A 13959-nucleotide genomic window follows, 5' to 3' on the forward strand; every position below is an offset into this window, starting at 1 on the left:
GCGCGCCGCTCTGCCCATGACTAGCGTGCGCGCACGCGGAACGCGTAAAGCCGGTCACCGGAGCAGAACCACGCTGCCGTCCTACTGCCTACAGCAGTACCTACCAAGTACCAAAGGAATGTTATTGAACGCAGTTTTCAGAAATTCCTTCACCAGGGAAGACGAATGGAATATTCCAGAATTTGAAACACGAACAGCTGCTAGCATGAGTTCCTTAGAAGTAAATACCTTAGGGGTTGCGAAGCAACTCAAATCGCTTGATACGGGCAACTCTTCGGGTCCAGATTGTATACCCATTAGGTTCCTTTCAGATTACGCCGATACAATAGCTCCCTACTTAGCAATCATATACAACCGCTCGCTCACCGATAGATCTGTGCCCACAGATTGGAAAAATTCGCAGGTCGCACCAGTGTTTAAAAAGGGTAATAGGAGTAATCCATCGAACTACAGACCTATATCATTGACGTCGGTTTGCAGTAGGGTTTTGGAGCATATACTGTATTCAAACATTATGAATCACCTCGAAGGGAACGATCTATTAATACGTAATCAGCATGGTTTCAGAAAACATCGTTCTTGTGCAACGCAGCTAGCTCTTTATTCGCACGAAGTAATGGCCGCTATCGGCAGGGGATCTCAGGTTGATTCCGTATTTCTGGATTTCCGGAATGCTTTTGACACCGTTCCTCACAAGCGACTTCTAATCAAGCTCCGGGCTTGTGGGGTATCGTCTCTGTTGTGCGACTAGATTCGTGATTTCCTGTCAGGAAGGTCGCAGTTCGTAGTAATAGACGGCAAATCATCGAGTAAAACTGAAGTGATATCAGGTGTTCCCCAGGGAAGCGTCCTGGGACCTCTGCTGTTCCTGATCTACATAAATGACCTGGGTGACAATCTGAGCAGTTCTCTTAGGTTGTTCGCAGATGATGCTGTAATTTACCGTCTAGTAAGGTCATCCGAAGACCAGTATCAGTTGCAAAGCGATTTAGAAAAGATTGCTGTATGGTGTGGCAGGTGGCAGTTGACGCTAAATAACGAAAAGTGTGAGGTGATCCACATGAGTTCCAAAAGAAATCCGTTGGAATTCGATTACTCGATAAATAGTACAATTCTCAAGGCTGTCAATTCAACTAAGTACCTGGGTGTTGAGATTACGAACAACTTCAGTTGGAAAGACCACATAGATAATATTTTGGGGAAGGCGAGCCAAAGGCTGCGTTTCATTGGCAGGACACTTAGAAGATGCAACAAGTCCACTAAAGAGACAGCTTACACTACACTCGTTCGTCCCCTGTTAGAATATTGCTGCGCGCTGTGGGATCCTTACCAGGTGGGATTGACGGAGGACATCGAAAGGGTGCAAAAAAGGGCAGCGCGTTTTGTATTATCACGTAATAGGGGAGAGAGTGTGGCAGATATGATACGCGAGTTGGGATGGAAGTCATTAAAGCAAAGACGTTTTTCGTCGCGGCGAGATCTATTTACGAAATTTCAGTCACCAACTTCCTCTTCCGAATGCGAAAATATTTTGTTGAGCCCAACCTACATAGGTAGGAATGATCATCAAAATAAAATAAGAGAAATCAGAGCTCGAACAGAAAGGTTTAGGTGTTCGTTTTTCCCGCGCGCTGTTCGGGAGTGGAATGGTAGAGAGATAGTATGATTGTAGTTCGATGAACCCTTTGCCAAGCACTTAAATGTGAATTGCAGAGTAATCATGTAGATGTAGATGTAGATCTCGAGATTATTTCGTGGGGTACTCTCAAGGTCATGCGTTCGTCGTACAAATGGTTCAAATGGCTCTGAGCACTATGGGACTCAACTGCTGAGGTCATTAGTCCCCTAGAACTTAGAACTAGTGAAACCTAACTAACCTAAGGACATCACAAACATCCATGCCCGAGGCAGGATTCGAACCTGCGACCGTAGCGGTCTTGCGGTTCCAGACTGCAGCGCCTTTAACCGCACGGCCACTTCGGCCGGCTGTTCGTCGTACAATAAGGCTACTTGGCTTCTTGGCTACAAAAGCAGCACAACGCAAATGTCAAGTTTTTCATAAATCAGGAATAAACTTTTTTGGCAATAACCACATATTATTAACACAGACAAATTTTCAGCACTAACGACAACGGACAAAATACCAAGATCAAATTGTGTGCTAGTAATTTCTAGCATTAACTCCAAAGAAATGCCCTATATTTTAGTTATATCACTTTTGTTGACTTTATCAGACAAACACTGCGGTCACAAAACTCCTGGTATGGCGATATGCAGCTGTACTGAAAGCTGTAGTCAAGCCGGTAGGGTGACCAGACGTCCGGATTAATCCGGACATGTCCTCCTTTTTAGCTCTTTGTCCGGGGTCCGGGCGGATGTTTACAGGTTCTAGGCGCTCAGTCCGGAGCCGCGCGACTGCTACGGTCGCAGGTTCGAATCCTGCCTTGGGCATGGATGTGTGTGATGTCCTTAGGTTAGTTAGGTTTAAGTAGTTCTAAGTTCTAGGGGACTGATGACCATAGATGTTAAGTCCCATAGTGCTCAGAGCCATTTGAACCATTGATGTTTACAGTGTCCGGCTTTTTCGCAAAGTTGAGCGTAATACAGTTAAATTTACAATTCGTCCCGTTCTATTGTTCTTTTCTTAAATGCTTTAACTTTTGGCACAGCCTTCGTGATAAACACGCACGAAGGCGGTGTTAGTAGGTGGCACCAGGATCGTCGATGTTATCGTTGATCGACCTATAAGCGAATGCAAATCTCCATTATTTAAAATTTTCGTTTCGTATCTTCGCTTTGATTTGTGAGTGTAATTTTTAACCGAGTGAGTTACGTAACATACACTCCTGGAAATTGAAATAAGAACACCGTGAATTCATTGTCCCAGGAAGGGGAAACCTGCACGTCACCTGGGGTCAGATACATCACATGATCACACTGACAGAACCACAGGCACATAGACACAGGCAACAGAGTATGCACAATGTCGGCACTAGTGCAGTGTATATCCACCTTTCGCAGCAATGCAGGCTGCTATTCTCCCATGGAGACGATCGTAGAGATGCTGGATGTAGTCCTGTGGAACGGCTTGCCATGCCATTTCCACCTGGCGCCTCAGTTGGACCAGCGTTCGTGCTGGACGTGCAGACCGCGTGAGACGACGCTTCATCCAGTCCCAAACATGCTCAATGGGGGACAGATCCGGAGATCTTGCTGGCCAGGGTAGTTGACTTACACCTTCTAGAGCACGTTGGGTGGCACGGGATACATGCGGACGTGCATTGTCCTGTTGGAACAGCAAGTTCCCTTGGCGGTCTAGGAATGGTAGAACGATGGGTTCGATGACGGTTTGGATGTACCGTGCACTATTCAGTGTCCCCTCGACGATCACCAGTGGTGTATGGCCAGTGTAGGAGATCGCTCCCCACACCATGATGCCGGGTGTTGGCCCTGTGTGCCTCGGTCGTATGCAGTCCTGATTGTGGCGCTCACCTGCACGGCGCCAAACACGCATACGACCATCATTGGCACCAAGGCAGAATCGACTCTCATCGTTAAGACGACACGTCTCCATTCGTCCCTCCATTCACGCCTGTCGCGACACCACTGGAGGCGGGCTGCACGATGTTGGGGCGTGAGCGGAAGACGGCCTAAAGGCGTGCGGGACCGTAGCCCAGCTTCATGGAGACGGTTGCGAATGGTCCTCGCCGATACCCCAGGAGCAACAGTGTCCCTAATTTGCTGGGAAGTGGCGGTGCGGTCCCCTACGGCACTGCGTAGGATCCTACGGTCTTGGCGTGCATCCGTGCGTCGCTGCGGTCCGGTCCCAGGTCGACGGGCACGTGCACCTTCCGCCGACCACTGGCGACAACATCGATGTACTGTGGAGACCTCACGCCCCACGTGTTGAGCAATTCGGCGGTACGTCCACCCGGCCTCCCGCATGCCCACTATACGCCCTCGCTCAAAGTCCGTCAACTGCACATACGGTTCACGTCCACGCTGTCGCGGCATGCTACCAGTGTTAAAGACTGCGATGGAGCTCCGTATGCCACGGCAAACTGGCTGACACTGACGGCGGCGGTGCACAAATGCTGCGCAGCTAGCGCCATTCGACGGCCAACACCGCGGTTCCTGGTGTGTCCGCTGTGCCGTGCGTGTGATCATTGCTTGTACAGCCCTCTCGCAGTGTCCGGAGCAAGTATGGTGGGTCTGACACACCGGTGTCAATGTGTTCTTTTTTCCATTTCCAGGAGTGTATTTGGCTATGCCTAAGCGAAAGTACCGAGCGAGGTGGCGCAGTGACTAGCACACTGGACTCGCATTCGGGAGGACGACAGTTCAGTCCCGCGTCCGGCCATCCTGATTTAGGTTTTCCGTGATTTCCCTAAATCACTCCAGGCAAATGCCGGGATGGTTCCTTTGAAAGGGCACGGCCGACTTCCTTCTCCGTCCTTCCCTAATCCGATGAGACCGATGACCTCGCTGTTTGGTCTCTTCCCCGAAACCAACCAACCAACCAACCTAAACGAAAGTGTACATTTTCTGATGTCCTTTCCTGCAAATATCCGGCTTTCAAGAAAGGGAAAAATGAATTTGAATCGGAATGTAAGATATGTGGAGCTGGAACGTACGTCTCAGTGGCCAATAAAGGTAAGAAATAACTCGACAGATTAACTGTCATGGTTTTATTTCATTGTTTTATGGTCATTCAATTTGTTTGTATTCGGAAGGTTACAGTGCAGTTTACATGTGGTCAGCTGCTTCTTGAATTGTAGATGTTGGTAGCGGTGCGTCGAATGAAGGGAGGTGAATGGTCTTATGTTTTTCGCTTTGTAAACAATTCCGTGTTGTTGACATAATAAAACAACTGACGCCACACTGTCACCACAATCAATGTTTTTAATTGTTTTTATATTGTTAAGTTAACGACCACCTGGCCATCAGTAACAATTAACTACTAGTTTTACCGGTAATTCCCGGCAGACATGTGACTTGTCCAAAGCTGACGAGTGGTATCCTTTTCTGCAGTTGACCCGTTTGATGTGTCCTCTTTTTTCTTCCTTCGTCCTCCTTTTCGAAGCTGTTTGTCCTCCTTTTTAAACAATTGCATCTGGTCACCCTAGTGTCGCGTAAACAAGGTATAAAAGGGCAGCGCAGTATAGGAGCAGTCATTTGTACTCATATGATTCACGTGAAAAGGTCTGACGACGGGAATTATGAGGGTCACTCCAAAAGAAATGCGCACTATTTTTGTAAAAATACAGTTTTCATTCTGCATGTGTGAAGGTTTTACAGTGTGTAGATACATCATTCCCGCTTGTTTTCAAACTTAGTTCAACCTGTTCCCGTGAGTGGCGCCGTCACAGCATGTCTTCAAGATGGCTGCTACACTTTACGTTCGTCAGAAGCAACGTGCTGTCATAAAATTCCTGTGCTGTGAAAACGAGACAGTGGGAAACATCCACAAGAGGTTGAACAAGGTGTATGGAGATGCTGCTGTCGATCGCAGTATAGTTAGTCGGTGGGCAAGCAGGTTACGTGATGAAAGTGCGCACGGCAATATTGAGGATTGTCCTCGCAGTGGCAAGGCTCGTACTGCAGACACTCCAGACAATGTGCAGAGGGTTAACGAATTGGTGACAGCTGACAGACGCATCACAGTGAACAAATTGTCACGCTACGTTGGGATAGGGGGAGGAAGTGTTTGCAGAATACTGAAAGTGTTGGCGTTAAAAAAGGCTTGTGCCAGGTGGGTTCCCAGGATGTTGACAGTGGCTCACAAAGAAACAAGAAAAACGGTATGCAGCGAACTTTTGGAACAGTACGAGAATGGTGGAGATGAATTTCTTGGAAGAATTGTGACAGGTGACGAAACATGGCTCCATCATTTTTCACCAGAGACGAAGATCCAATCAATGGAGTGGCATCATGCAAATTCACCTAAGAAAAAAAAAATTCAAAACCACACCTTCTGCTTCAAAAGTTATGGCTACGGTGTTTTTCGATTCCAAAGGACTCTTGCTTGTGGACATCATGCCACGTGGGACCACCATAAATTCTGATGCACGTGTGACGACACTGAAGAAACTTCAAGCTCGACTGAGTCGTGTTCGACCACATCGGCAAAAGCAGGATGTTTTGCTGTTGCACGACAATGCACGGCCATATGTCAGTCAAAAAACCGTGGAAGAGATCACAAAACTCGGCCGGACAACACTGAAACACCTGCCTTACAGACCTGACCCGGCTCCATGTGACTATCATCTCTTTGGGAAACTGAAAGGCTCTCTTCGTGGAACTAGGTTTGAAGATGATGACTCCCTTGTGCACGCTGCCAAACAGTGGCCCCAACAGTTTGGCCCAGAATTTTACCATGCGGGTATACAGGCGCTGGTTCCAAGATGGTGTAAGGCAGTTGAGAGAGAGAGATGGAAACTATGTGGAGAAATGAAAATATTGTTCCTAAAGGATGTATCTACACACTGTAAAACTTTCAAAGCTGTAGAATAAATGATAGATTTAAAAAAATATAGTGTGAATTTCTTTTGGAGTGACCCTCGTAATACACTGAACCCGGAATGGTAGTTGGAGCTAGACGCACGAGACTTTACGGAGATCATTAGGGAATTCAATATTTTGAGATCCACAGTGTCAAGAGTGTGCCGAGAATACCAAATGTCTGGGATTACTTCTCAGCTCGTACAAAGCAGTGGCCGGCGGCCTCCACTTAACGATCGAGGGAAGCGGCGTTTGCGTCAAGTTCTCAGTGCTAATAGATAAGCAAAACTGCGAGAAATAATAGCAGAAATCAATATAGGATGTACGAACAGCGTATCCGTTAGGGCAGTGCGGTGAAAGTCGTCGTTAATGGGCTATGACAGCATACGACCGACGAGAGTCCCTTTGCTAACAGCACCACATCGCCTGCACCGCCTCTCCTGGGCTCGTGACCATATCGGTTTGACCCCAGACGACTGGAGAACTGCGTCGTGGTCAGATGAGTCCTGATTACCGTTGGTAAGAGCTGGTGGTAGGGTTCGAGACTGGGACAGACCCCACGAAGCCAAAGACCTAAGTTTTCTGCAAGTCACTGTGCAATCTGGGGTTGTCTCTGTAATAGTGTGGGCTGTGTTTACTTGTCTGAGTCCACTGGTCCAGCTTAACCTATCATTAACTGGAAATGGTCATGTTCTGCTCTGCTACTTGGAGACCAGTTTGAACCATCCATAGATTTCATGATGTGGATGACAATGCGCCATGTCACCAGGCCACAATCGTTGGCGATTGGTTTCAAGAGCATTCCTGGCTATTAGAGCGACTGAGTTGTCCACCCAGATCGCCCGACATCAATCGCACTGAAAATTTATGGGACGTAATCTAGAGGTCAGTTCGTGTACAAAATCTTGCACCGGCAATTGTAGGAGGCTATAGTGGCAGTGTGGCTCAGTATTTCTGCCAGAAACTTCCAGCGTCTTCAGACCACGCCACGTCGACTTGCTGCGCTACACTGGGCAAAAGGAGGTCCAACTCGATAATAGTCAAAACTCTAAACAATAAACAGCTGTATGCTGAAGTTAAAGGAGTAATGGGACACTTTCATGACTTCTGTCACCTTGCATATGGCTTTTTATTATTTAGAGTTTTGACAGTTTTCTAAAATAAATCCTATAAGTCTGTCACTTTTAATGTTCCATTTGTGCTTATTAATGTTTAATTTCTAATTACCTTGCGTATTGCGTAGGTTAGGTTTTTGGTGTTCTTTGCTGCAAACGAAGATTTAACCAAACCTTTCACAAACGCAGACCTATACTCTTAAGTCAAATGATAGTCTGTCATTTAGCGTTATACTAATCGAACAGTTATCAGACGTTAAACTGTTGGAATTATAAAGAACAGTTCAAATATTCAGCTAATCTGTGAACATCTTTATAAGAATTCTTTGGAATGATATTTTTATCGAGATTTTTCAGGCAGAAGAAACTGGTTAGAGTAAGCTTTAAACAATCAACATTCTGATCTGTTTGTAACAGTACGTATGTCACTTCAATGAACCCCATCGGAACTGGTAGCAGCAACAGTTGATCCCTATTTCATTATAGGAATTCATTACGCGTGACGCATTTCTATGGCAATGTAGTTGGTGAAGTATTTTATTATGTTCTTCGTTTGCTACCTCACCATTCGGATTTGTTTCATGGGCGTTCAAAATATTCAGCTGTGTGTGAATTCCTAAGGGACCAAACTGCTGAGGTCATCGGTCCGTAAACTTACGCACTACGTAAAGTAACTTAAGCTAAGGTATGCTAAGAACAACACACACACCCAAGCCTCACTCGAACCTCCGGCGGGAAGGGCCACGCAATCCATGACCGCGCGGTCACTCACTTTTCAGATTAGCGTAATGTCCCTTCTCCTTATTTTCCTGCAATATGACAACATCATTATTCTCCACTCACTTTTCAGATTAGCATAATGTCCCTTCTCCTTATTTTCCTGCAATATGACAACATCATTATTCTCCACGAGAAGCAAACAGAAAAGATGAGTATATTCTTGAAAAATGACACAACTCAAAACATCGTGCTCTACTTCAAATGGCTCTAAGCACTACGGGACTTAATATCTGAGGTCATCAGTCCCCTAGACTTCAAGAACTACTTAAACCTAACTAACCTAAGGACATCACACACACCCATGCCCGAGGCAGGATTCGGTCCTGCGACCGTAGCAGTCTCGTGGTTCCGGACTGAAGCGCCTAGAACCGCTCGGCCACAGCGGCCGGCCTACTCTACTTCTTGAAAACCGAAGCAACTGAGAACGTTAAAATAATTCTTCTATTGTGAAACAACTCAAAATAACAACCATACATCATCGAAAATACTACAAATCACACTTCAGCAAAGGATATCCTCTTTACTTAGAATGGCTAGCAATCATTGAAGTAGAAAATCACAAACTTTTTAGGACAAAAGCTCAGATATGGAACATTTCAGTTCATTCATTAAAACTGACGTAACGTAAAATTCCTTGAAATGATCATTTAAAGCAGTCCTACGCTTACTTTGATTGACTAAAGTAACCCAAATAGAAGTGTGATGCTGCTATTTAGTGGCCAGTTCAAAGAACGACACAACCCAAAATAACACAGTTTGCAACTTCTTAACAACGGTCCATTCACTGTGAAACTCTCTGCTCAACTAACAATGCAACTTATCCATAGAATTCTCTCCCCTACTTCGCTATAATACAAAACGAGCTACCCTTCTTTGAACTTTTTCCATGTCCTCCGTCAATCCCACGCCACCCAGCAGTACTCCAGAAGAGGACGGACAGGCTGTGTCTTTAGTAGACGTGTTGCATTTTCTAAGTGTTCTGGTGATAAATCGTAGTCTTTGGTTCACTTTCTCCACAACATTATCTAAGTTTTTTAACGACATCACATTCACCGATGTCTGTACAAGTTATTTATTTCACAATTTTCTCTGTCTCCTCATCTTCAGCTTGCGAAGTCGTCATGTGTACCTGAACTATCGTTGTTGGTGTTGGTTTGCTGTCGATTCTGATAAGAACGATCGTATCACTGAACTGTTCTCCTTAACGCACTCTCTACCCTTCCTTCCTATTCATAAGGAATCCTACTCACGTTGTACCATTTTCTGCTGCTGTTGATATCACCCTATACTCGTCTGACCAGAAATCCTTGTCTTCTTTCCATTTCACTTTACTGAACCCTACTATATCTAGCTTGAGCCTATGAATTTCCCTTTTCAGACTTTCAAGCTCCCCTATCACATTCAAGCTTCTGACATTCCACGCCCCGATTCATAGAACGTCATCCTTTCGTTGGTTAGTCAATCCTTTTCTCATGACGACCTCCACCTGGCAGCCTCCTCCTGGAGATCCGAATGGGGAACCAATCCGGAAACTTTTTGTTAATGGACTGGTCATCATGTCACTTTTTCAGTTACAGGTCACATGTCCTGTGGATACACTTTATGTGTCTTTAATGCAATGGTTTCCATTGACTTCTGCATGCCCATGCCGTTGATCAGGGCAGGTTCTTCCGCCTTTAGGGGCAGTTTCCCACCCCTAGGACAAGAGAGTGCCCTGAACCTCCTCCACTCTCTTTGAGAAGGCGGTTGGCAGGATGTGGGTGACTTCTGTGCTGGAAGTTTGCGGCCGTCAATGCTGATTATTAATCAAAATTAAGCGGTGGCTGGTTTCGAACACGGTACGGTTGAGGTTTTGATTACCAATCAAATACGCTACAATATCGTTACCAGCCCATACATCCACAGCAAACGTCTATTGCTAGGATCGACACATCAGTGTGAGCGGATCCTCATCATAACATACACAACTATTTCAACTGTTGTGCACGCCCTCTCTTGCCTCGCCTGAAGACAACGCGAAAGTAGGGAAATTGATGAAGCAACCAGTTTGCAAATGACACTCGAAATGACAATTCCGATGGCTACAATGATTACACCTTCCGTGTATAATAAGGGTGCAATTTTTATTCATGTAAGGCTCTCAAAACAGTTGGTTGGGTTGTGTTCAGACTGTGAGGTACTGGCGAGTTGTGGCGCCCTGAAAATATTCTAAGTTAGGAGTTGGCGTGGCCGCGCTGGGGCCTCTCGGCGGGCAGTAGCTCGTCGGCGACCACGTGGTGCTGAATGTTAGCCGGGGTCCAGGGACCGTGTGGCTGGGAATTCCACGGTGATGCTTTGTCAATGAAGGAGACTTGCCGGGAGTGCCAAAGATGGCGGACTTGGTGAAACCTTAATGGCAGACATTTCACATTTCGTATAGAAATTAATAGTAGCCAGATGAATCATGATACCTCAAAAAGAAACATGTACCTTACCATTATTTGCACGACGATTCTGATGGCGTAATAAGATTTTCAATATCTTTATTGGTTTAAAGTTTAGTGCCTGACGATAAATTATACAAGTAACACCCAGCAACGAATTTCCAAAATCTCTACGGTTCATTCGATTTTGTCGATCGACATGTCTTTAGAAAGCTATTAGTATAAACCTAAATTACAATGAAATGAACACCCTTAGCTGCTTACAGGCGTCGACATACGTCCACGGGGACAGATGAAAATGTTTGCCCCTACCGGGACTCGAACCCCGGATCTCCTGCTTACATGGCAGACTCTCTATCCAATTTTTTTTTTTAATCGTTGTGTTTGGTCGTTGCGTACGTCGCAAGACATCCTGTTCAAGTTCGGTGGTTGATCCTTCCACTCTGTTTTTTTATTACAGACGCCACCCGGCTCTCTGACCGAACACGCTGAGCTACCGTGCCGGCATCCGTCTGAGCCACCGAGGACACAGAGAATAGCGCGACTGCAGGGATTTTTCTCTGGCACGCCTCCCGCGAAACCCACATTCTCAACATATAGTCCCATACTACATTCGTAGTGCCCCCGCCTATGTTGAGAATGTGGGTTTCGCGAGAGGCGTGCCAGAGATAAATCCCTAAATCCCTGCAGTCGCGCTATCTTCTGTGTCCTCGGTGGCTCAGATGGGTAGAGTGTCTGCCATGTAAGCAGGAGATCGCGGGTTCGAGTCCCGGCCGGGGCACACATTTTCATCTGTCCCCGTTGACGTATGTCAACGCCTGTAAGCAGCTAAGGGTGTTCATTTCATTGTAATTTCATTCTAACGAGCTGCAGGGTCACCGATGGTTTCGGACTTGTCCGAAAGAACAGATACCATCTTAGTATAAACCTAAATTGCTATAAATTACAGGCATGAAACTTGAACAGTACATGAGCTGTTGGAGGTAAAAGTGGGCGATTACTAACGATAACGTCAGGCCGTAAGTACCTCATAGTGACACGAAAGAACGGTAGCAGCATGTATATAAATATATTTACTGGTCTACGTCTTTGTTTATATCCGATATATACTATTCATGAACAAATTAGTCAAATATTTACTGTGTTTTAGAAAGCACAGAGACATTAGGCTACTGGATTACTTCTGTCCTATTCCTTTGATACATGTTTATTTAATCTATTTATGTATTTAATAATGTGTGTTAGAGCGTGTTTATGGTCCAGCCATAGGAATATTTATCTAATTTTAAGTTGTTTAAATGTAAATCCAGTATTTCGAATGTGTTTCATTACGGATTACAATTACAAATAACCTAAACTGGAACGATCACATAGATAATATTGTGGGTAGAGCAAACCAAAGACTGCGATTCATTGGCAGAACACTTAAAAGGTGCAACAGGTCTACTAAAGAGACTGCTTACAGCACGCTTGTCCGCCCTATTCTGGAGAATTGCTGTGCGGGACTGACGTATGACACCGAGAAAGTACAAAGAAGGGCAGCTCGTTTTGTATTATCGCGAAATAGGGGAAATGTGTCACAGACATGATACGTGAATTGGAGTGGCAATCATTAAAACAAAGACGTTTTTCTTTGCGACGGGATCTTCTCATGAAATTTCAATCACCAGATTTCTCCTCCGATTGCGAAAACATTCTGTTGGCACCCACCTACATAGGGAGAAATCATCGTCACAATAAAATAATAGAAATCAGGGCTCGCACAGAAAAATTTAAGTACTCATTCTTCCCGCGTGCCTTTCGAGAGTGAAACGGTTAAGAGACAGCATGAAGGTGGTTCACTGAACCCTCTGCCAGGCACTTTATTGTGAATAGCAGAGTAATCACGTAGGTGTAGATGTAGATGTGTGTTGGCTTGGAGACAGGGCGGGAGCACTCTAACCAGTCACAGGCGATCGATCCAAAAAGGACACGTGGTGAGAATGTATGGAAGTGGGGGAGGCAGTTCTGAACGATGCAGCGCGAGGGACAGTACGGCACGGGACACGGAGAGTTCTGAACAGTGCGGCGCGGGGGACGGTAGCTGGAGAGACTTGGAGGGTGTGGAGCGGTTTGCGCATGGCCGCGGGAGATAGAAATATTTCGTAGTGCCGACTAGTGCACTTGTGAGATTTCCGTGGCTTCTGCAATGAAGACGTAGTTTATAAGTGAATATTTCGCGAGCTGTGTTGTTGTTTATAACTACTTACGTGAAGTAGGAATCTATTGTTCCCTGTAATTCAACTTATATTTTATTTAATTGCTGGACCACCGACTGCAATAAGTGTTCATGTGTACAGTCATATGGTATACTCTATAGTCAGCAGTATTGGCTTGTAATGCGGCAGCTACGTATCCCAACCACTAGACAACGAACCCAGCCAAAACTTTTAATATTTGACCTCTGAGTATGTGGGTACGTAGCTGAGGGCCAAAACACCGCTTCATATTAATTGAAATCACGCAAGACCTCGTGTAACGTAACGAATGCTAGAGGGAAGATTGCCACCAATCGCGAGTAACACATTCTCTTCCATATCGGCTGTACCAGCATACTCTACAAGCCAGTACCTTCCACTCTAACACGATAGGATCCAGTTTCTCATAGACGATTGTGTACTGATGCGAAACTACCGCTAAGTGGTTGCCTTTGGGGCAGCGACAGCTCACCAAAGCGTCATTGTGCCGCCGTCCCATTGCATTCTGTGAGCCCATACACGAGGTGCATATCGGTCAACTCTTAATCAGTAAACCTGTTTGTAGTTTAGCTTTTTACCACATTAGCGTGTAACTTGCACTGCCGGAAAACTTAACCGTGGACAGAAGCGAGCAGTACTGAATACAAACTTGAGGTCAACAGCAGGTACCGTGCGCCAACGGAAACAAGACCCAAAGTGGTTACCGTCGACGTCTGCACTATTGTGCACATTCTTCAGTGCAATACAGATACGAAACCCATTACGGCAAGAAACCAAGCAAAATTCAATAAATCCGTGACAAGCCGTCGGAGACTATGGATCCCTTCAAGCAAAATTCGCAGGAGTTATCCCTGGACAACCTCTGAAAGTTTGTCGATGGAGTTTTGATTCACCCTCTACATA

General features: G+C 45.6%; 1 long non-coding RNA gene across 1 annotated transcript in view; it reads left to right on the forward strand.

Annotated features, from left to right (window-relative positions):
* LOC126412457 (uncharacterized) overlaps positions 1–13959 on the forward strand; it is a 599592-nt gene that overhangs the window by 383077 nt on the left and 202556 nt on the right. The window lies entirely within an intron of this gene.

The sequence above is a fragment of the Schistocerca serialis genome, chromosome 7 (genome assembly GCF_023864345.2).
Source record: "Schistocerca serialis cubense isolate TAMUIC-IGC-003099 chromosome 7, iqSchSeri2.2, whole genome shotgun sequence".
Taxonomy (NCBI): domain Eukaryota; kingdom Metazoa; phylum Arthropoda; class Insecta; order Orthoptera; family Acrididae; genus Schistocerca; species Schistocerca serialis.